Source organism: Camelus dromedarius, chromosome 3 (genome assembly GCF_036321535.1).
Source record: "Camelus dromedarius isolate mCamDro1 chromosome 3, mCamDro1.pat, whole genome shotgun sequence".
Taxonomy (NCBI): Eukaryota; Metazoa; Chordata; class Mammalia; order Artiodactyla; family Camelidae; genus Camelus; species Camelus dromedarius.
The window spans coordinates 45,798,365-45,821,368 of NC_087438.1; the positions used below are offsets into that span (position 1 = coordinate 45,798,365).

Sequence of the window (23,004 nt, forward strand, 5' to 3'; positions counted from 1 at the left end):
CCATTGGACAGCCCTCCTTTGGTGCCAGCCTGCTCTGCCTACCACGAGTTCTGCCCGTGAGGTCTGGGCTTTGACTACGCGGGGCTGACGAGACCACCCTGCAAGTGCCGTCTTGGCTGAGCCGGCCGAAGCCGAGTCCTGCTGCCGGCGGGTGTGCAGGACAGACCTTGCCGGGAGGCGCTCCTGCTGCTGCCCTGCTTGGCCAGGGTCCCCTGCCAGGCAGCAGGTCAATTTCGCACTTCTCATTGCAAAACCAGGAAAAAGACAAGTTCTGTCAGCACATTTCTGTGGTGCAGAATAGAGAGCGGTGATTCTTAACCAGGGGCCATCTGGCAACATCTGGAAATCGTTTGGAGTTATCACAACTGGGGATAGGGGGCAGTGTTACTGGCATCTCTTGGGCCAAGGCCAGGATAAACATCCTACAATGCACAGGACTGCCCTCGCATCCAAGCACTACCCAGGCCAAGATGTCAGCAGTGCCGACGCTCAGGAACCCTGGACGAGAGGAAGCAAAACCGCATTCCAGAAGCAAGGCCAAGCCTAAGAACATTTGTGAAGAGGAGAAAGTTTGGGTCCTCTGTTTCAACAACCCACACCCTACGAAGACTCCAGTCTCCCTATGTTGCCCTTGGTTCCTTTTGTTGAGGAAGTGTCTCCCCACTGTACCCTGATTTTTATGACAGTATTAATGACATAATATGCTAATTTTTCAAAACATGTTCCTGTTTAAGAGATGGTGGGGCAGACACTGCTAATTCCCCACTCCACAGCCAACCTCCCCTTTCTCCAAACTAGGAGAGCTTGGAGCTTTGTCCAAGGAAGCAAGGTGCCCAGTTAAAAATACAGACCCCCTCAAACTTCCTCTTGGCCAGAGGTGGATGTGAGATGGGCAAGAAGTCTACTGGCCGGAGGTTTCAGAAGGGGATGGCTTGTCTGTTAAACGTGGGCAGACTTAGCTGGCACGGATCTCTGTTCCTTTTGCCTTTCTCCTCTTCTCACCTGGAATGTGAATGTGTTGCAAAACAGAGAAGTAGCAGCCATCATGCAACTGTGAAGACAAACAACACCCACAAGTTGTTTGGGCAGAAGGCTAGAAAGGAGCATGAGTCCTGGGTGGTTTCCTCTGGCTGGGGTGCCACCTTGCACTAGTTATCTCCAGACTTCTTGTTACCAGAGGAAAACAACTTGGTTAAGACACTGAAGTTGGGTTTCCATTACATGCAACTCAACTCAGTCTTAATGGATACAAAGGCCTGGATCGGGGAAATGTTTATCCCAAGCATGGAATCTAATGGGGAGATGTTGGGAGCCGTGGAGCTCCTCAGGAATGATGACGTATTAAGGGATGGGGGTACTCCCACCTCTCTGTCACTCACACCATGTAGGCTCCTCTGCACAGAGGTAGCTGCCCTCATTCGGACCCAAGGAACAGATTAGATAAGCACTTAACTATCAACGGTGCCTGTCATTGCCATGAAGAGTGAGAAAAATTCCAAGGCCATAAATGATTATAGGCAGTCCTCCAGGAGGCCCAGCACAATTAGGACCATATCTTCATTAGGACCTTATCTCCTTACAGGCAGGACCAGGAAGATGCTTTAGGTGGTACTGACTTTTGAGAGAACAAGGCCAGCATGGCTCCAGAAAGAGGGTCTTGGATCCTCCTTAAAATTGATGTACAGTTATTTACTGTCTGTTCATACCCACTCCAGGGGAGAGTGGCTATGATGAAAGCCATCCTCAGTATCAATGGCCTGTTTGCACAGAGAGGATCAGCGGTCACCCTTCGCTCTTACAGCACGGGCCCAGCTGGCTAGCCTTCGTGGATCGGAGCGGGTGACGGGGTGTTACAGCGTCCTTGCACTATGGACTTAATCAGAGACACAGCCCCTCTCCGCCGATTCACACCCCCTCCATCCCCACCCACTTCAGGCCGTTGTCAGCGTGTCCCAAACAGGACTAGGCTAGGCCAGCGAGGAGAGTGGCCAGGTCCTAAGCCACTCCTCATTAGGATGTGACCTTGGCCTAGTTTCTTGCTCTCTCTGGACTTTAAACTTCCTCATCTGTATAAATGGTGTTAGTCACAGAGCCTACCTCCTGAAGTTCTCATGAGGATTCATAGAAATAATTCTGAACAAAGCTGGGCCCTGGCCCCGGGCCAGACAGTGAGCCTCAGTGCACTTAGCATGCAGTCTGTTAATATCAGCCCTACTGGAGTTTCACGACGTGGCAGAGAGGTGAGAGGCTTTCCCTTCTCTCAGTGGAAGGCACACTGCTGGATCCTCCCTGAGGGCTGTGGGGAGTCGGACCGTGCGTTACTTTATTGCCTGACTGTTTTATTGGGCGAGCTGTAGAAGGCATGCAGCAATCCATCCTCGCTCTCAGAGAGCTTCAAAGTCACACCCGACCGGCACTGAAGCAGCTGCTTCCTTTGGGGGTGGGAGAGGTGCAGCTCTGTCCTGTCAGGTCGGAGCTGCCTGTCGCCCCCACTCAGGCCTCGTGACCCTGGCTGGACCTGAGCCCCAGGGCCCTGAGGGCTTAGAGTCACCTGCGACGCCAGCAGTGGCTCCAGGGGGAGGGGGGCAGACAGGAGGCGACTGAGGAGAGCTGGGGGGAGCGGGAAGCAGGCTTTGCACCCCAGGTTTGAGGGTCTCCCTTAAATGTGGTCAGTCGGCACAGAGGGTCAAGGATCAGCCCTTGGGTTGCTCCTGCCAAACGGGACGGATATGTTTAAATTGGAGGACACAGTGCAGGTAAACCATTAACAGGACTCCCAACAAAGCGACAGTGATACAATATGCCCTTGTTGGGAGCCGTACCTGAATTATGCCTTTGTGTTAAATAATCTGTGCAAACTGCCTCTGGGCTGGACGCCACTGTAAGCAGGCTGAGTCTCACCTCAAGGTTTTATCTAAAAGCCTTACCTAAGAAACACAATAGCCCAAGTTTACCTGATGTGATTTTTCGTGAAGGGGTGAAGGGGTGAAGGGGTGAAGGGGTGTGTGTGTGTGTGTGTGTGTGTGTGTGTGTGTGTGTGTGTGTGTGTGTGTGTGTTTTGAGGGGGAAGGGAGGCCAGTAAAGGAACCAAACTGTAACTCAGATGTAAATGTCTCACTTGGGAAATGTGCCGGGAATAAAGATATGGGTGTAAAACGCAGCACTTGAGATCACACGTGGAGGGGGATTCACCCAGATGCGGCCACACAGCTATGGGTCATGCAGCATTCAGGCAGGATGCTTCTCACACTGGCAAGCATGGGGTTACACAGTAAATAGGTTCTGGGACATTTGTTCTTCCCAGAGAAGAAGGGGCTGCTCCTGAGCTGGGCACACCTGGCCACCCGCACACCTTTCTGCAGGGGTCCCCAGGCCGTTTCCAACATGGCCTCACTGATGATGTCAGCTCACTGTCCCCTGACCAGGGAAAGAGTGCCAGGAAAGAGCTAACAAGGGCTCTCTCCTCTCCCCTCATCAGAGAGTGACCTTGGGTCCCCTCCAAGCCTGGAGAGCATCCTGCTGAAATGTTTCACAGGATTTCAACACCTCTTTCACTGAGAGAGAGTCTCCAGGTCAACAGCAATGGGTGCACCTGGCACACTGTCAGAGGTACCTTTGCTTAACTGTACCCTAGGCGGACTCCTGCAGGCCAGTCTAAATTAGTCATCCTTTTTCTTAAGGTTCATGCCTTTATGAAATTTTGTTGGCTATTTCACAATATTTTGACTACTAATTTTAAGGAGAAGCCACAAACAGAACAAACTAATTGCTCATCAATAGGACGGCTGTTTAAGCATGACTTTACCACGAAATACTACACTGTGGCTTGAAAGATTAAGGCTCTGCTGCCTAGATTGATATGGAATGATCTCTGTGGGAGGTCCACTGGTGGCCCCTCAAAAGGTATGTCCATGTCCTAACCCCCAGAATGTGACCTTATCTGAAAAAAGAGCCTTTGTAGGTATAATAAAGGATCTATGAGGTCAGCTTAGAGTATCTGGGTGGGCCCTAAATTCAAAGACAAATTCAAATGTCCTTATTAAGAGACAGAAAAGAAGACACAGACATGGCGAGAAAAGGAGTGTGGAAGGACACGTGAAGATTGGAGTGATGCAGCCACAGTCCAGGAATGTCCGGAGTTACCAGAAGTGGGGAGAGGCAAGGAACAGACTCTCCCCTAGCGCCTCTGGAGGGGGCACGACCCTGTCACCATTTTTATTTTGGACATCTGTCTCCCAGAACTGCAGAAAATTCTTTTCTGTTGTTTTAATCACCCAGTTGGTGGTAATTTGTTCCAGCAGTCCTAGGAAACTAATATAATCTCCAAGGTTGATTTAAGACCAGAAAACCAAAAATAGGAAGCAAGGTGAAAGACAGTATATACAGTAAGTAGTATATTGTATTTGCTACTATTAGTATTTTTCAGAAATCTGTTTTTAGAAAACATATTTGTATCTGCAAAGAATATGATATGACTTAAGGATAAAAAAGACACTGGTAGCAGGGCTGCCTCTGGGGAGAGGGGCACCGTGTTCTGCTCCCAGTAGCATTCCCTGGAGCTGGGCACTCGAATCAGCATAATCATGGCTTCTTACAAAGACATCCACATCCTAACTCCCAAACCCACAAATATGTTATGTTAAACAGCGAGAGGGAATTAAGATTGCAGATGGGACTAAGGTTGCTAAACAGCTGACCTTAAGATAGGAAGATTATCCTGGACTGTCCCTGTGGGCTTAGGAATCACAAGCATCTTTAAAAATGGAAAAAGGATACAATGGAATATTATTTGGCAGTGAAAAGAAATGAAGTTCTGATACACAATACAACATGGGTGAATTGCAAAAGAATTCTGCTTTGTGGAAGAAGCCAGTCACCAAGGACCACATATTATGACCCTATTCATACGCTAAGTCCAGACAAGGCAAATCTATAGAGTCAGAAAATAGGTCAGTGGTCGCCAAGGGAGGGGGAAGATGGAGAAGCTGGAGAGGAGGTGAGGGCTACAGGGTATGGGGTTTCCTTTGGGAGTGCTGAAAATTCTAAAATTGACAGTGCTTACGGGTGTACAGCTCTGCATATATACTCAAAGCCGTTTAAGCGAGTCGATTGTAAGGTATGTAAGTTATATCTCAGTGAAGCTGGCTGGAAAAACAAGTGGAAGAGGGAGACAGAAAGGAGTCAGAGTAGGAGAAGTGACCCATCATGGATGGCCTTGAAGATGGAGGGGCCCACAAACCAAGGAATGCAGGCAACCTCTAGGAGGTGGAAAAGGCAAGCAAGCCTCCAGAAGGGACGCAGTCCTGTGACAGGTTAATTTTAACCCAGTGAGACCTATTTTGGACTTCTGACTTCCAGAACTGTAAAAGAATAAATCTGTGTTGGCTTAAGCCACTAATTTTGTGGTAATTTGTTAGAGCAGCAATAGAAGACTATTATAAGTACTTCTTACACACTTTTCTTCCTATTGAATTTTGTGCTGTGTACATATATTACCTACACAAAATTTAAATCAAAACAAAGCAAAACACTCATTCAGGACAATGATTTGATGTCATCTGAGGACATTTTTTAAGTATGTGTAACACTCCTCTTCAACAGAAAGATAACGCAGCCACAAATGTGAACCGTATGTATAAATTTAAATTTTCTAGTAGCTATATTTTTTTAAAAAGCGATTAATTTTAGCAATAAATTTTGTTTATTATATCTAATATATATTATTTCCACATGTAATCAATATAAAAATTATTAGAGCTATTTCAATTTTTTCTCATACTAAGTTCTTGAAATCGAGTGTGTATTTTCAACTTACAGCCTGAGTGTGTGTGTTGGGGGCACTTGAGGGGAGAGAACCCTTCGAAGCAAGCACTCAAAAGTGGGTGCTAACTCTTACTGACTGTCTTCCCTTGGCCCTCCAGATTAATTCAAAATGGCAGTGAGGACCCAGGGAGTAACAAATCCATTCACTTCAACAAATGTTTAATGGGGGCTTAGTATGTCTCAGGCTCTGGGATGCAAAGATAATGATGTTAGTTGAAACACAGATTGCATTGCTCTTAAGCTATTTGGAATATTTTAAACCATTCAACTAATTGACATAGTCAAGAAAAGTAACCCAATAAACTAAAAAAATAACTTCAGAAATTATTTGAATATTGTTTTAAAAAATACATTTGAAAATATAGATTTTATATTAAAACATGAGATAAATATTTCTGTAGTGATGGAGATGATATAGTCAAATGTTTATTAATATTAATTGTATAACAAATCTCTATTTCAATTACCTATTATATAAAATAACCTACTAATTTAAAACTTGTTTTCCCACCTACTCAGAGTTCATGGAATAATTTTATTCCAACTTTTGTATCCACTTTTAACATCACTAATTTCATCATTATTTAAGCCATTTAAATGATCTTATATAGTCTGTGGAAGACCTGTTCTATTCTGTTCAAATTACTTGAGATAAATGTATAATGCTGACATTGGAAACTTTATCCTAATCCACAGGTGCCTGTTTCCATAACATTAGAGGAATATTTACTCCCCATTTATTCTATGGGTATATCTACAACTTACTGTTTGACTTTTTAAAGTGATCTTTACAATACTTATTTTCAGTGACCTAGAACACTTATCTGTGAAGCCACATCCCCAGGATAATGACTAAAACTTCTTAAAATTGCACTTTTCACTGATCTTATCAGACAGCCTCTGTAAGCATCTCCAAATAAGTGAATACTGAATGTTTCAGTTCGGTATGCCTTACAGAAACAGTACTTAGCTGTTCAAAATAAAATATCCCATTATTTGAGAGACACAAACATAAAGACATTCCCTCTTTTCAGAAGGATAATTTTAGGGAAAAATATATGCTTCCTATATTCGGGTATTTATAGTATAGAACAAGTTCGGATTGTGTCTGGCTTACAAGATATCTAGTGGACTTGCACTGTACTTGAAGCTGAAACACCTTCACAGGACACAAATGATAGACTGCATTTTCCAGAGATGGCTGTGCCAACATGTCCCCATTGCACCTATTCTTCTTGTGTGATACTGACACTCCTCCATTAAGAAGTGAGAGGTCTGGGTCCCCTTTCCTTGAATCCAGAATGGCCTTGACTGTGGCCTAGGTGATAGCACATGATTTCTAGGTCATAAGAGTGATAGACTTTCCACCTGGCCCTCTTGGGACACTTGCCTTTAGAACCCAGTCATCATGCTGTGAACCCAGTCATCAGGCAACCACATGGAAAGGTCACAGGTAGGTGTTCTGTCTGGCAGCTCCAGCTCAAGTCTCACCAATGGTCAGCATCAACACACGTGAGTGGAGCAGAAATGAGCTGGCCCCACCAAGCCCTGCCCATAGTGCAGACTTAAAACAAAATAAGTCATGTCATTGTTCTAAGGCTCTACGTTTTGAGGTAGTTTGTTATGCAGCAACAGAAATCAGAAGTACGTGGGGTTTTCACCACCTATATACACAAGAAATATTTTTACAAACTTAAATCAAAGAACTTTTACTTGTCATTCCATTGATTTTATGATGAAAACTGTTGAGATTTTTGTGAATTTTTATTCTGTCATTCATATACTACTATTTGTATCTTCTACAGATGTTATACATTTAGAAAGCATGTTGGGCACTCATACTTGGTGGCAAGAGGATAAATTGGGATGCTCTTTCCAGAACCCTCCCCACAAAATGGGGGCAAAATTTTAAATGTGCATTTCTTATGTCCCAAAATTTTACTTCAGGAATTTGTCTTAAGGAAATAATAATAGATATACACAAAGAGTAGCTACAAAAATGTTTGTTTTTAAAATATTGAAAATAATCAACACAGAAGTAAGTTACTGAATAGTGTTTGGTCATTGACAATTTTGAAGGTAGAGATTTACTGACATGGAAACAGTTTGAAAATATTAAGTGAAAAACAACCAAAACTATGCAATTCCATTTCCACAATACTAAATATATAAATCTGTTCCCAGACACAAAAAACTGAAAGGATATACACCACGGTTCTAACAATAATTAACCAAAACTGGTAGAAGTATGGATTTTATCATTTCCTTCCTTCTCTCCCCCTCACCCTGTTTTTTTTTTTCTTATCTCAATTTCACACTTACTTTCAATAAACTTGCATTGTTTTTACAACAAAAAAGTAAAATAATCTTAGCTTAAAAATTTTGTACAGCTAGGTATTAGGGTTGTCCAGAGAAACAGAACCAGTAGTGTGAGCAATAGGCTGTGTGTATGAATATAAAGAAATTGATTAAAAGGAATGACTGATGAGATTATGAAGATGGCCAGGTCCCAAGATCTGAGAATGACTTGTCAAGCCGGAGACCCAGCTGGGCAAATGGGTATATTCCAGTCCAAGTCTGAAGACCTGAGAGCCCAAAGAACCACCGGGGAGCTCCGGTCCAAAGGCCGGCATGCTCCAGACCCAGGAAGAACAGATGCTTCCGTTTGAGGCAGAAGACAGGAAAGAGCCTATAGCCCAGTTTGAAAGCAGTCAGGCAGGAGGAATTCTCCCTTACTCGGGGGAGGTCAGCCTTTTGGTTCTATTCAGGCCTTCAACTGTTTGGCTGAGGCCCACCCACGTTAGGGAGGGCAGTTTGCTTTGCTCAGTCTACAGATTCAAATGTAATCTCATCCAGAAGCACTGGCACACCCAGAATATTTGACTAAATATTTAGGGACCAAATGTTTGGCCCCATAGCCCAGTCAAGTTGACACATAAAATTAACCATCACAAATGGAAAAAAAAAATACAGTGTAAACTTCATTTGAAAAAAAAAATGTAAGAGAAAAGGGGGGATAGAACAAAGTAATTTCTGAGCCTCTTAAATCACTTGTCAAGTCAGATTCATTTGGTTAATCCTCCTTTGTTTTACAAGATTATTTGACTTACAGGCACTGTGGTCTGTGTGTGTTAGGGATGAGCAAAGCACATGCAGACTGTCTTTCCCCCCAGTTTTACTCTATTTGTTATTCGCACTTTAGGAGATGTTGCTCACTGCTCTGAGGACAGTGCCTCACTGGTCTGCACTGCCAGAAGTGAACTCTTTCCTTCTGCGTGCTCCCACATCCCTGAGTGTTGGCTTGTCACAGCACTTAATCTTCTCGTACTGATCTGTGTGTTCAGGTCCTGCACGTGAGGGGGAGCAGCCCCAGCCAGAGCACAGCACTCAGCACAAAAGTTGCTCTCAGTGTGTTCAATGGGAATAAAACATGTCTTCATCCAAGTCACTGATGAAAATGTTCACACAGACAGGGCTGAGAACTGAGCCATTCGGTGCATCATAAAACACTTGCCTCCATTTTACAACTATCCCCTTTAATGAACTGCCTTTGAGCAAGATTTTTCAGTTAGATAATATACCTTATTATGAAGTTTTTAAATGTAGCATTGCAGACTATTGTCACTGAGCTATTGACTTCCCCCACCAACCAGCCCAGAATTTTCTAAAAAGCAGGGGCACAGCCGATTAACAGGTTGTGAAATCAGTTAAGTGCGTTCTTAGCAGCCTTTAAAAAAACTGAACAGAAAATATCAGAGAACCTGTCATGTATTAATTATAAGTATTGTTGCAGGAAAGGTCTGTATGTGTGCTGAGTCATCATGTATTATGTACTTCTTACTGTGGCTGTGATCAAAAGCATTTGAATGCTGCTGATCGAGCCCATATTTTTCATAGTAGACAGGTATCTTGCTAAAATTAAGATGAAACAAAGGTCAGCTTCGTGGGCCTGAGACATGTTCGTTTGATCAGTTCATCTGCACAAGGCTCTAGATCAGAAGGGCCCCATGCTTGGTTTAGCTGTCTGGTGCCAACATTGTATAAGTCTTCTTTGGTGTATCTCCTCTGCGCTCACAGATACACATGCACAATTCTGATCCAGCGGCAACCATGCAGGCACAGCAAGCAGCATGCCCAACAGGTGAATGGGTCATCGGGCACACGGGAGCAGCCTCAGGGCAGGTGGGCACCATAGACCCAGAGGGGTTCGCTGGGGTGCAACCCAAACCCAGATTCATGGCAGCCATGGCAACAGCAGAAGTAGCTGGGTCCCAGGCCCCGGAAGAAGGAGGAGACCCGTGGTGGGAAGCCAGCTAGCCCAGCGGTCCCCAGAGCCTGACCTTGCTGTGCTTGCACAAATATTAACTCTTCCCCTGAGCACTAGAACAGGAATCACTGGCACTGGGGCAGTCAACTCTGAAAGTAAATTATTACAAAACAGAAATGTACACAGGGACACTGAAATAAAGCTTTTCATGGGGTTATTAAAATTCAGAGTTTAGGATCTTCGGTTTTGGAAATTGCTGCAAACATTGCATAGAAAATAACCACAAGCTTAGAAATAGGAATAAAACATTGTAGTGTTGAATAGAAAAAAATCAACACTATATTCATAAGAAATTTTAGATGAATTGATTATTAAAGAGGAAAACAATTTGAAAATTCAAATTTTCTGTGTAACTGAAGATATGGGAATTGAATACATAAATTTATGATTTGATTTATATACAAATCATGAAATCACTTGTTTCTTATACAAACTCGACAAGTTTATAGTAACTAACAGAGGAAACATTAAAAGGCCATTGCATCGATTTACATATAAAATTAAATTCATGCTGACACAAAACTGATTCATATGAAGAGTGAAATCTTTTTAGAAAAATTATTCCACAAGAATCAGTTCCAGATGTGCTAAAATTTGTATGTTAAAATTATCAGAAATGTATCTTAATGTTGCCACAGTCTGTAAGATACACCCCAACTCCAGTAACAGGTGCCTCAGATTTCTTAAAATTAAAAAGTTACCAAAAATTATTTTCAATCTTGAATTTATCAAGAATGACTGACATCACTTTCAATATTGCTTAAAGTATACATCTTTCAATGTTACTAAAAGTATAAATTTAATGACCTAACGAATTTGCAGAAAACTGAGCCAATAAATAATTTCGTGACTAATCAAGATACTGCATTCACTTATTGTATGTATTGTGTTATATAAAATTATGTCCCCAAAATATTTTTCTGGAATTTTTAAGTTTGTCTTGTTACATTTGCATTGCTATTATTCCTATTATATTGTATAATAAAATACTTTTAAGAAAAACAAATTTCATATTTTAGTACCTTTAATGGCATTTTTTTCCTGCTTTTTTGAACATGGATGCTACATTTTCATTTTGCACTGAGCTCTGCAAATTACATATAGCTGGCCCTGGATACAACAGTGCATTCAAGTCAACCAGCGTACACTGAACTGTAGATTATATGAATCAATAAAAGGATTGATCAAGATGAAAAAGATGGGAGATGCACCTTCAAGGAACTTACATTCTAGGACTCTTAAGTCGAAATCTTAATATACGGTAGAATCTAAGTTTCATATAATGAACAACAAAAGTATTCTGAGAATATAGAGGGCAATTAAATTGATCATTTAATTTATGATCTCCTAGGATTTTCAAGTAGCTTTAAGGGATAACTCAAATGTTACAACCTAATTTCCTCTCTGACTCCTTCAGGAGGCTTAGGCCTTTGTGCCAGGTTTCAGTGTGCCAGTATTCCTAGTCAATTCCTGGGCAATGGTTGGTGGGATCAGAAGGAGTAATGCTTTCTTTAAGCCCTTCTTCATTACCAGTTGCATGAAGATGAATTCGGGACTGAGTCCAGATCTGACCTATTCCTTGCTACTGTACCTAAGTGTAGAATCTACTATTTGATACCCTTCCACTGAATGTCCTCAGAAGGTTGGAAGATAATAACCCCGTCTAATTTATGCACCACTGCAGATCTGTCCACTTCCCTTGATTTTGACCTTGAAAGGAGCGATACCATGTGCTTACAGAGCCAGGTCCCTGCTGCCTCAGCCAGCACCACAGGCTGCTTCGGTGACTGCTCACCTAGATCCTTGAATCGCTCCCAGGCACAACCCAACAACACCATTCCAGAGCCCACCCTTCTGGCCTCTTGCCTCCTGACACAGGATTTTTCTGTTGCTGCTGAGACGTGAGATGCCTTAGGACCCACTCGACATCCACATATTCACAACCCAAAAAGTGCACGTGCATTAACGTCCCTCGGGACAGACTGTGACCAGGGGATGTGAGCGCTGGCAAATAAATTCTTCTCTTTTCATTCTGCTGAAACTGTTCAGAGATGCAGTAGTTTCATGTGGCTTCTCTGGAGACATACACTAAGATCAAGCAATAGTTTCTGAAAGCTGTGGGCAGCTCAGAAATACATTTCTTCACATTTGCTTTTCCTCGTGTCTTGACATCCTTTTTTTCCCCATCATTGCTGCTTCCTCAGGATTTCATGTCTAAATGAAGTGTTAGCATGTATCTGACTCAGGCTGAGATATTAACATGCTGTAGGTGTATTTCCGACATCAAACATTTATGCAGCAGTATGAACTGGTTAAGGGCATAGACTCAACCCTGGGTTCCAATCCAGGCTTCTGCATTTGGCACCTGTGTGACACTGGGCAGATCACTCTGTATTTTCACTGCCATCTGCAAAAATGGGTAATAGTAGCTACGTCATAAATTTTATGTGAGATTTACTATTTATAAAGCACGTAGTAAGACTTACGTAAGTGTCAAATAATTGAGGGAGAAAAAGAGACACAGACTATCATTGAACTCCTTGGCTAAAGAAACCTCTCAATCAACAAACAGATCCCAAAGGCAGACTTCACCTCTTGACCAAATTAAATTCAAGGAAGTAGAGATAGAGGAACCTTGAGGGGTAAAAGTTGGAATGAAAAGAACTGAAGCTGAGACCCACCTACCATGTACAGTGGTGTGGGAGGGAGCTGATTGTTAAATACTCAGGCATTTCTTGAGTTGCTGTCAAACTCTTGTTAGCTTGAAATTGGCCACAGTTGGAGTACTTACACTGTGGAAATTGGCAAACGCTACAGATTAGGGCTTTAAATTTTTTTCTGTCTCTCAGAAATGCTGTGAAGAGTAAGTGGAAATCTTTGTTAAGCTATGGAGTACTATAAAAATTAGTATGAATATTTGCCTCTCAAACTACTTGATGATGGCTTTGATCCCTGCGCTATTTGCTCCATGAAAATGTGAGCCCCTGACGCTTCTGGTGATGACTTGTTTCTCCCCCAAGTGCTCACAGAAAGGAGAGTAGAGATTCCTAAAGGACAACAGGGGCTTATTAAGAAGTGTGTTATTCATGATCTCAGTTTTAATCACACATGTCTTCAACTGGTGTCACAGGTTTATTTTATTTTTTTTTTGGGGGGGGGGAGAAATCATTAGATTACTATTAGAATCATTACTATTAGATTTTTGTTTGTTTGTTTTTTAATGGAGGGACTGGGGATTGAAGCCAGAACCTAGTGTATGCTAAGCATGTGCTCTGCCACTTGAGCTATACCCTCCCTGCTTTTTGGGGGTTTTGGGGGTTTTTTTGGGAGGGGAGGAGGTAATTAGGTTTAGTTATTTATTATTATTATTATTATTTTTTAGAGGAAGTGCTAGGGATTGAAACCAGGACCTAGTGTATGCTAAGCATGCACTCTGCCACTTGAGCTATGTCCTTCCCCCTTAAAAACATTTACGTTTTCTCTTACATTTGTACATAATTGAGAGACTCCAACTATAGTCAGTTCCTTGCTTCCCATCCCCACCCTTACCCTTTTTCACTAACTTCGCCCTTATCTCTTCTGTAGTGCTCCCTCTTCCAACATTCTTGCTACCCTCTTCCCCAGCCTCCCAGATTGCCAAATTCTTTTTTATTTAATGGATCTGTTCCTGTATCACTTGGGAACTCTCTCCTAATCTCCACAGTCGGGGGAAGTGCCTGCCTCTCTGTTCCTGTTGTAGCCTCCACACACCTCATCTTATTTCCTCTTTCTGTATTAGAAAAGCCAGCTTGTTTTCTGGTCTCCCTTACCAGGCTATGCACGTCTTGTTTATTACTGTATCCCCACAATGACTGCAGTTCCTGGCCCATAGGAGGTGTTCAAAAACTGATAAATCAATTTCTGTATAGCTTTTCAAGTTGTTCCCATAGTTCCTACATGAATACTTATATTTCCATAGAAGACCAGTTTTGCTATAGAACAGCTTCCTAGGCTGAGTCTACAAGCTAATGTCTAACAGATGACGGATATGTGGACACATCCTAACATAAATTACCCATTCAGGATTCTTCAACTAAAAATCATCCATGTCCTAATAAATAATGGAGAGGAAAGGAGGCCAAGAGCAAAGGGACCACTTCTGGAGTCTCTGATCACATCCAAGTACACAGGGATCCTCAGATATCGCCGTAACGCTGGATTTACTCCAGGGCAGAGCCACGAACTATCATTACTTAGCAAACTGCGGCCCTCTATCCTAGCGTATTTCAAGGAATATTTTATTTGAAATGTTTCCAGCATATATGACTTAGTTGTACATATTGGAAATGTAATTCGAACAGACAAAAACTTCATATACTCTGTGGCTTTGAACCAAGGAGTCAGTCACCTGTGGAAGCTACACCCAAAAAGCTACGTTTAGATTTGAAACTTAGAGCTAATGTGTATATTTGCACTAAGACTCTCTCTTCCTCAGTGGCTTTTACCTTTTGGCTTTCTTAAGGAACTTCTCATTTGTCTCAAAATAACCTCCCTTCCTTAGTGTCTCCCCTAAACAAAGCAGCATCCTTCTCCTGAAGCATCATGTTCTCTTCTTGGAATCTTGTTATCCCGCTTTTGGCTAGAATTAGGATATGTTCATCTTTATTATCTTTTTTCCACCAAAACATAGAAAATCATGCACCTCCCTGGATGAAGCTGAAAATCTCAATTTGGTCCAAGAAGATGCTTTATTCACCCCCAAACTACGCTTAACACTGTAAATCAGATCATTTAATTCTTTTACTTAAAATACATACACACAGTTTTTTTTTTTTTTTGTCTGCCCAGTAAGGAAATTCAAGCTTCCTACTAAGTCCATAAGGGCCTACATGGACCCACATGGTCTGACTCCTGGCCATCTCTCTGGCTTATTTCCTCCCACTCACCCCCAACCTCTGGACCTCCAGTCATACTGTCCGTGCTGTTTCTTAAATATCCTAAGCTTACCCTTGACTCAGGGTCTTTGTACATACTATCCCTCTGACTGGAATGATCTAACTGGTTGACTTTTCATTTGAATCTCAGTTCAAACAAATCCTCTTTACCAGTGAGGTCTTCCATGGCACCAAGTCAAAACACTGTCCATTTCACCTCCCAGCATGAGTCACTAATACAACATCCTGCTTTTAAAAAAGTACCACGTGTCATTACCTGAACTCATCTTGTCCATTTAATGGCTTATTATCTATTTCCTCCTTGGTTTCTGTAAGATGGAAACCATGGATGGTAAGAACTATGGATAAGAGAAGGAATGTCATCTTTCTTATTCACATTCCTAGAGCCAAGAGAACACACAGGAGCATGACAAACACAAATAGCTGACTCAGTCAAGGCACTGAGGTCCTTCTAGACATGTGCTCAACCAGCTTTTCACAGAGACAGAAGCCCATGTTGCAGCTTGACCAGGCCAGAGCCATGTGAGCAAAGGTTATCCCTGCAGACTTGCAAGGGAGCTGCCATGTTACAAAATGCCCCCCACGCACCCAGAGCTTAGGAGCAACTGCAGAGCTGAGCAGATCAGAGGTTCCAAGTCACAGAAAGCTCCCCTCAGTATACCAGTGTGAGCCCTTGCTTTGAGTTTACAAACTATTCTTGGAAATCTTATATGGAGTCAAGATTCAGAATATTCACCGATTCCATTCAATTTCATGAAAATGCTATACTTTTGGATGTCCCTATGGTTGAGATGGGTAAGTTTACCCAAGAAGCAATCCCTCTCTAAAAGGGAGTTATTCACATTTCTTGGGAGATGAAGTCACTTAAAGAATCAGGAGGAAGCTGACAGTAACATCTAAAACACCTTTTTCACATGGCTTACATTCTGACCAGCATCATGAGTCCTGACTTGAGAAAACTGACGGGAAAAAAAAAGCCACACAGACCTAGATTCAAATCTCAGTTTCTCAGCTGGGAAGGCCTTCAATTCTGGCTCCGAAGCTCTTTCTTCCGCATCATGAAACCTCTCATGAGTAGCAGAAATAAAGGCTTCAAGGGAGGGACATAGACAAGTCTGTCACTGACCCTTTGACTCTTGACTGAGCCCCAGTGTATGCTCTGCAGGTAGTGGTTCAAGGGCTCCATTAATATTAACCTATGTCTCCATTTAATAGGCTTTTGGCCAAAACCTGTTGCCTCAATGTTTTGAAAGCTCTATGCAGACAAATTCTCTGTTCACACTAGCACAGTCTTTATCACAAAAATCCTGGATTTGAACTCCTGTTCTAATTTACCTTACTTCTAGTTTTTATTTTTAAGTTTTTCTGTTTGTTACTATATGACTGTATTCACCTTTGCTTTAAGTCACCTCAAAGCCATTATGACATAAAGCCAGGTATAAAGAAATAAATCACACACCTAATAAACATTTACTACGGTAAATTATGAAAATGGCCATAAATTTTCATGCTTCCTTATTTCCATGGCCTTCACCCTAAGACTTCTCAACTCCCCCCCAGAAAGAGAATCTATTTTCCCATCCCTTATATCTGGACTGACTTTGTGACTTGCTCTGGGTAATAGAATATGGCAGAAATGATAGGGTACCAGTTCTGAGCTTAGGCCTTGATGCCCTGCATGCTTTTCTTCCTCTTGGATCCTTAAGGCCATTGTGTAAATGAGCCCAGGCTGGCTTGTTGGAGGATGAGAGACATGTGGGGCCATTGGTTCCACTGTCCCAGTCAACAGCCAGTTGCACTCCAGAAGGAGAGACACCTAGATGCCCTGTCACTAACTCGATTCATTAGGGAGCCTAGCTAAAACTAGTCCAACTATCCAGCTGAGCCCAGCCTGACTGAGCAAAATAAATAGTTATTTTCTTAAATAACTAAGGAAGCAATAGCTACCGGATACGCCTATACTCCTAACAGCCATGCATATGTGCTCACGCTGTAGTAAGTGACTGACTTACATAATCTGAGCTGTTTTGAGTTTGGTATTGTCCTCGTTTTACAGCTGATCCTTACAGAGGTCCAGTGACTGGCCTTTCCTCCTCTACAGTAAAGCAGATCAATCTGTTGGATTGCCACAATAGGAAATATTAGTTAGAACTCCATAGCTGTGAATTTTGGATTTTAAATTTCAATTATATACCTTCCCATTTGGCCTCAAAGAAGCAGATTAAAAAATGAAGCTTGAAAAACATTAACAATTTCTTCTTCATGTTTTTGCTTGAAAGGTAAACCTTAGAACATTGGGAAAAACAAAGTCAAGTTATACAGAAGAACCAACTTATCAGGGAGGTTTTGCCCAAGTCCTGACAGGGTTTGAGGAAGTACTGAGGAAGCCATGTGCTCTCTAAAGGAGCCAGCCTGTTCCTGGCTGCCTGAATATTCCTGAAGATCCCTGAAGCTTACTCTGTACATTTCTCCTCAGAGGCCCTCTGAGAATACAAGTAACTCACTTGGAAATTTATGGGATGATGTATCTTGAAAATGTCTTTGAAGGAACACAAATGAACATGCTGTTTTCCTGACTACAATACTCAGTATCAAGTCATGGGCCAAATTCTGTTTATTCTATTTGTCTTTGTCCACTAAGCATCCTGTTCCAATGGACAGACATAAATCAGCCTCCCAGTGTCAGAGTGTAACAACTTCATGAGAGATTGAAAAAAAAAAAAGTGTCATATCACATTGGCTCTGCAATCTATAACTTGCAAGAACCAAGACCTCCTCCAGTAAAAGAGACAGTGTAGGTATTCCTGTGGTTGGCGGAAGTTTGTATCTTATAAGGATGAAATAAAGCTGGAGAAGAGGGTGAAATAAGGTGGGAGAATAGAAAGCTGCTCAGTTATCCCAGCTGTGTTCAGAAGGGCAGATATAAATTCATAAACTCACGTAATTTAAAAAATTTTCTGACTTGTAGATACTAACTACTATGTATAAAATAAATAACAAGGCCCCACTGTATAGCACAGTATATTCAAAATCAGTAAAAATTTAATAAAACGGGTGACTGTTTTTGCTGAAACAAAATCATCCTAATTGTAATTAAGGACAGAAATATGTATTCGTATGCTTAGTGCCTCAGTTGACTTGACTCTTGCTTTTGATACACTGTTGTTTGAGTCATTGTTATTATTTTTTGTTAAAAAAATTTGTCATTAATTTATTAGGTTGAGCAGCCATTTAAAACTGTGTGCCAAAATGCAATCCTGAGGGGAAAAACATTAAATTCCATGTAATAAAAAGTTTTCCAAGTATTTTTATAACTCCTCATACTGTCTGCTTACAAACCGCTCCATGTGCATGAAGAAAAGGACAGGCACCCGCTCCCATGCTTGCTAGCAGCACAATCACAGTGTTGCCTGCTATGACTGAGGTCTTTTTGAGCTAGGCTCACTGAGGCTGCCATTTCCTGAGAACATTTAATTTCTAGAAACAAATGCAAATTCACATATGGAAACTGAGTAGCAGCACTCGATTATAAGCTAAATGCCCAATGTCCAGAATTGCTTATAGTTACCTGTATGACTACACAAAGTAAAATTAGTGCAGAAAACCTACACCTTAGAGAACACATTCAATGTTTGCAAAGCGTCTTCCTCATTTATTGCTTTGTCTGGGACCACCTGGCCTTGCTGATGGACTTTCTATCAAAGCATCATTAATAAAATCACTCTGGGGGATTTAGAAATGTAGCGCAGAGAACTCTCATATGGTGGGACTGGGGAAGGATGAAATATATAAAGTCATCTAATAATTAAAGGTAAGAAGATTTTTTTGTTAAGAACTGCTCCTACTTTATATTCACTTTTCTGCCTTAGATAACAAACTTATATGTTAAAAATGTAATCAGTTTTTAAGAACAGTAACTTTTTTTTCTTACTTAATAATATCTGCAAACGAACATTCAAAGATTATTTTCAAGTTTGTGTGTTTCTGATCAAGCCAGAGGCTGCTCCCTCCTGCCATTTTATTATCTCTGGAGGAAAACAAAACAAAACAAAACAAATCCTTTCTTGTTTTACCCATAAATGAGAAAAGAACAAAATTAAGCAAAAATATTTTATAACCCCTTTTAAAAGTTAACCTAAAACCAAGAAGATCATTTTGAGTTCTATCAGATGGAGACCATCATCCAAGGGATAGTTGGTCCATGAGGGTGCTAACTGTATTAAGCTCCTCATTTCACCTGATGCTCCTTACACTTCCCACAGACAAATGTCCCGCCTGTGCAGTTACCCCATACACATACACACCTTGCTGTAATTTAAGTGTCAGAATCTCCCCCAGTATCCTGCTTCTCTGTATCAGAATATGCAGACTTGGGAGCCACAGGGCATTGCTTCCCAGCACGAGGTTGAAATAATTCTGGCAACTGGGACCCCAGAGATTTCAGAGATTTCACCATTTGATTGCCTGACCAAGCTGCTTAAAGTCAGTGACCAACTTAATGGTTCAGAGGATTACTGCAATCTTGGGGAAAACATTTTAGAACAAGTCGTTACTATTTACAGAAATAGCTTTAAAAACGTTCCCAATATATAACTCTGTCTACTTGACTTAAAATATAATCATATTATGTAAATTTTGACCTATATAAATTTGTATGTTTGTATGTCTATCTGGATAGGTAATGATTTATAGTCCAGGAGCCAACCATTTGATTTGCTGTTTTGGAACAGACATTCTTCATTCTGCAAAGATACCCCCCTCCCCAACCACACACACACACACACCTCTCAAATCTAGTTCTAGAATATTCTTGTGACAGAGGCTGCTAGTTGTCCTCTACTATGCACTCTTTTTTAATACGATTTTTAGCAGGCGCATGACTGTCCTGAATAAAGGCCGTGTTATCCTCACTCCCTTGCAGCTAAGCGTGGTCCTGTGATTCAGTTCTGGTTAATGAGAAGCAAGCAACAATGTCAGAGAGCAGCTTCTGGGAAACTTACATGAGATCTGGGTGACATACGGCCTCTGTTTCACTTTTATTGCTTCACCCTCCCGATGCCTGGAAGCAGATGCCACCTTGACTAGGAACATGAGGTCACACTACAGGAAATAGCCCAGTGAACTGATGAAGGATTTCCTGAAGCAGACCCACCCTACCAGCCCTTCACTGCTTTTGTCTACTCTTTTACCAGAGAGCAATCCACTCATGTTTCTTGATCTCTTTTGTCTAAGTTTTTATAATTTTGGATTTTGTTATTACTTGTCCATAAACCTGAAGTTGTAGAATGCGATTTGGTATGAAGCAAATTGCTAAGTCCCCAACTTAACAGCACCGATATAACACAAAAATATGTGAAAACACAAGAAGAGAGGCATTAAATCTACCCATGAAAAATAAAGAATTTCTCAGGCATGCACATTAAGGCTAGGTCAATCATTCAGATAGATAACAGAAGAGGAACTATGTTCCAAATCCACATAGGCGAGGGCAAGGACAGGTCATCCGCTTGCATAAATGCTTGAAGGTCAAATGTCCAGAATTGTTTGAACAGCTTGGTGGGCTAAAATGACATAACCCAGACCCATGGCCTCGTGGGAATAAGCTTCAAAGTTGAAAGGCAAGACTACAGAAGGGACTTTGAGAAGGTATGTGGGCCAGGCCAACACCAGACCAGCTCCCTTTCACTGGAGCTGATCAACCTGCCCTACTCCACCCTCACCTCGGACCTCCTGGACAGTCCCACACCGAGCAAAGCCTTGGGCAAAGGCACTCTTGTTCCTTGACCACCCTGATTGCAAAAATAACCCCCAGCTGCTCCAGGAGTGCTGGTGAGCACGGGGAGGAGCCCAACCCCGCACTTGGAGTTTGGCAAGGGAAGGGCAGCCCACTCAGGCAAGCATCGGATGCCTAGAGATTCCTCCTCCTTCTCCCACTGTGGCAGCTGCCAAGAAAGGACGAGACCCTGAGAATGCTCTCAGTCCCACGTGCTTGGTAAGCACACAGGAACTGCAGCAGAGGAGGGAGCCATTCCTGGGTGCCCAGGGTCCAGTGGAGAGGAAGAGGAAAGGCCAGGGGCGCAGAGCTAAAAAACAAAACAAAACAAAAAAACAAAAAAACGCCCATGGAAAGCCCCCACCTCTGAGGAAGTCAGGGTGACACTGAACAGACTCCCGTCTCTCCCAGTGTCAACACCAGGAAGGGACAGCTGGCGTGACCCGAGCATGATAACCAGAAACCAAGCTGAAACTCAAGCAGCAGGAACTGGGGCCCAGCTGTGTCAAATAGACATGGAAGGCACGTGGTTCCCGGGACAGCAGGGCGGGGCAGGAGGGACTAGGCCCTGACCCTGATAAACCAGTCAAGATGAAGGTTTTTAAAGCTCCACGAGATTTCAAGATGAAGGAGTTTATTGATAGCACTGGAATCAAGCCCCTGCTTCATCGTTTTCTTAATGGGACTCAGACATACTCTTCTCTGGAGGAATGACACACTTGGACGCTCCGGTGCCTCTCTGTAATATGGGAGACTTCCCCTCTTTCAGTCCTCTTAACTCTCATGCTAAAATAAAGACTCCCTATGCAGACAAGCCTTTACGTTTCTCAACCTGACAGTCCCCCACTCATTAATCTGTACGCTGTTTCTGTGAAAGTGACCAGTGTCTCTGCCCCATGGGCAGAATAGTAACCTAGAGCAAGTAGACAGGATACAAGGCCACCAGCAGAGGTCTGGCGGGGCGCCCGACTCAGGCTGCCTGCCTCAGCTTGATAAGTCCTCTGAAGCAGCATGTTATCATGAAAGAGTGAGGACTGCGGTGGGAGAGGTAGATGCTGATGATGCAAAGTGCTGTTAACCTTGGCTCACCAGCTTTTAGACAGATTAGTTAGACTACCCAGAGACTCACTTTCCTTCTTTCTCTCCCCTCCCCGCCCCTTTCCCTTTTGTCAGCTCAGAGCTTTGAAGCATCACACCACCTTAAAGCATTCTTTTAGATTCTCTCCAACAGATATACCCAAGGAATCCTTTACTCAGTGCTATACTGTATTAGATCGTATCTCATCATTGGGCTAGTCTCTGCCCACTCCCCTCCCCCAAATAACTCTCTCAAATTTTCTGAAATTACATCAGCAAATATATGTTGAGTACCTACTGTAATATCTTGAGTGTAATGAGATCAGTAAGACACAACAGCTGTCTTCAAGGAGCTCATATTCTGTATGGGGAGGGTACATATACACACACACAAAGTAACTGTTCGAAGACAACTCAGGAGATGCAGTCAAGGTTGAGTCTGCTCTCTTACCAAGTGAACGGGTATAAACTGCTGTATTATTCAGATGAAGGAGGGGCTTTCAGCCTCAGTTGCAGAGAAGGCTAAAGACTTCAGGAACCAAATAGGACTGTGATAGGCTAGTGTTACAGGATGAACTGTGTCCCCCTCCAAACCTTCCCACACTGAAGTCCGAACCCCTGGGACCTCAGAATGTGGCCTTATTTGGAGATAGGGTCTTCAAAGAGGTAAGCAAGTTAAAGTGAGTCCATAAGCGTCCTCCCTAATCCAAGAGGACGGGTATTCTTATAAAAAGGGGAAATTTGGGGAAGACATGCAGAGAGAAGACAAAGTGGAGAGACATAGGGAGAAGACGGAAGAACAGTCTGGAACAGGTCCTTCTCTCACAGCTCTCAGAAGGCAACCGCCCTGCTGACCCTCTGATTTTAGACTGCTAGCCTTCAGCACTGTGAGACCAACTTCTAGGTGTTTTTCTTAAGCCATCTAGTCTGTGGTGCTTTCTTACAGCTGCCTGAGGGAAAGGATACAGCTTGGCACACGGGTAAGATCTGAGCAAGCACAGGACGACGAGGAGAGCCTTACGTATCAGTGAAACAGCACCAGCCAAATAAGCCCGTCAGAATGCCAGGCA

The 23,004-nt window shown here is 42.6% G+C and overlaps 1 long non-coding RNA gene across 1 annotated transcript in view; it reads right to left on the reverse strand.

Annotated features, from left to right (window-relative positions):
• The window catches only part of LOC135319739 (uncharacterized), a 362,830-nt gene that overhangs the window by 95,610 nt on the left and 244,216 nt on the right, over nt 1-23,004 (reverse strand). The gene's annotated exons all lie outside the window — the stretch shown is intronic.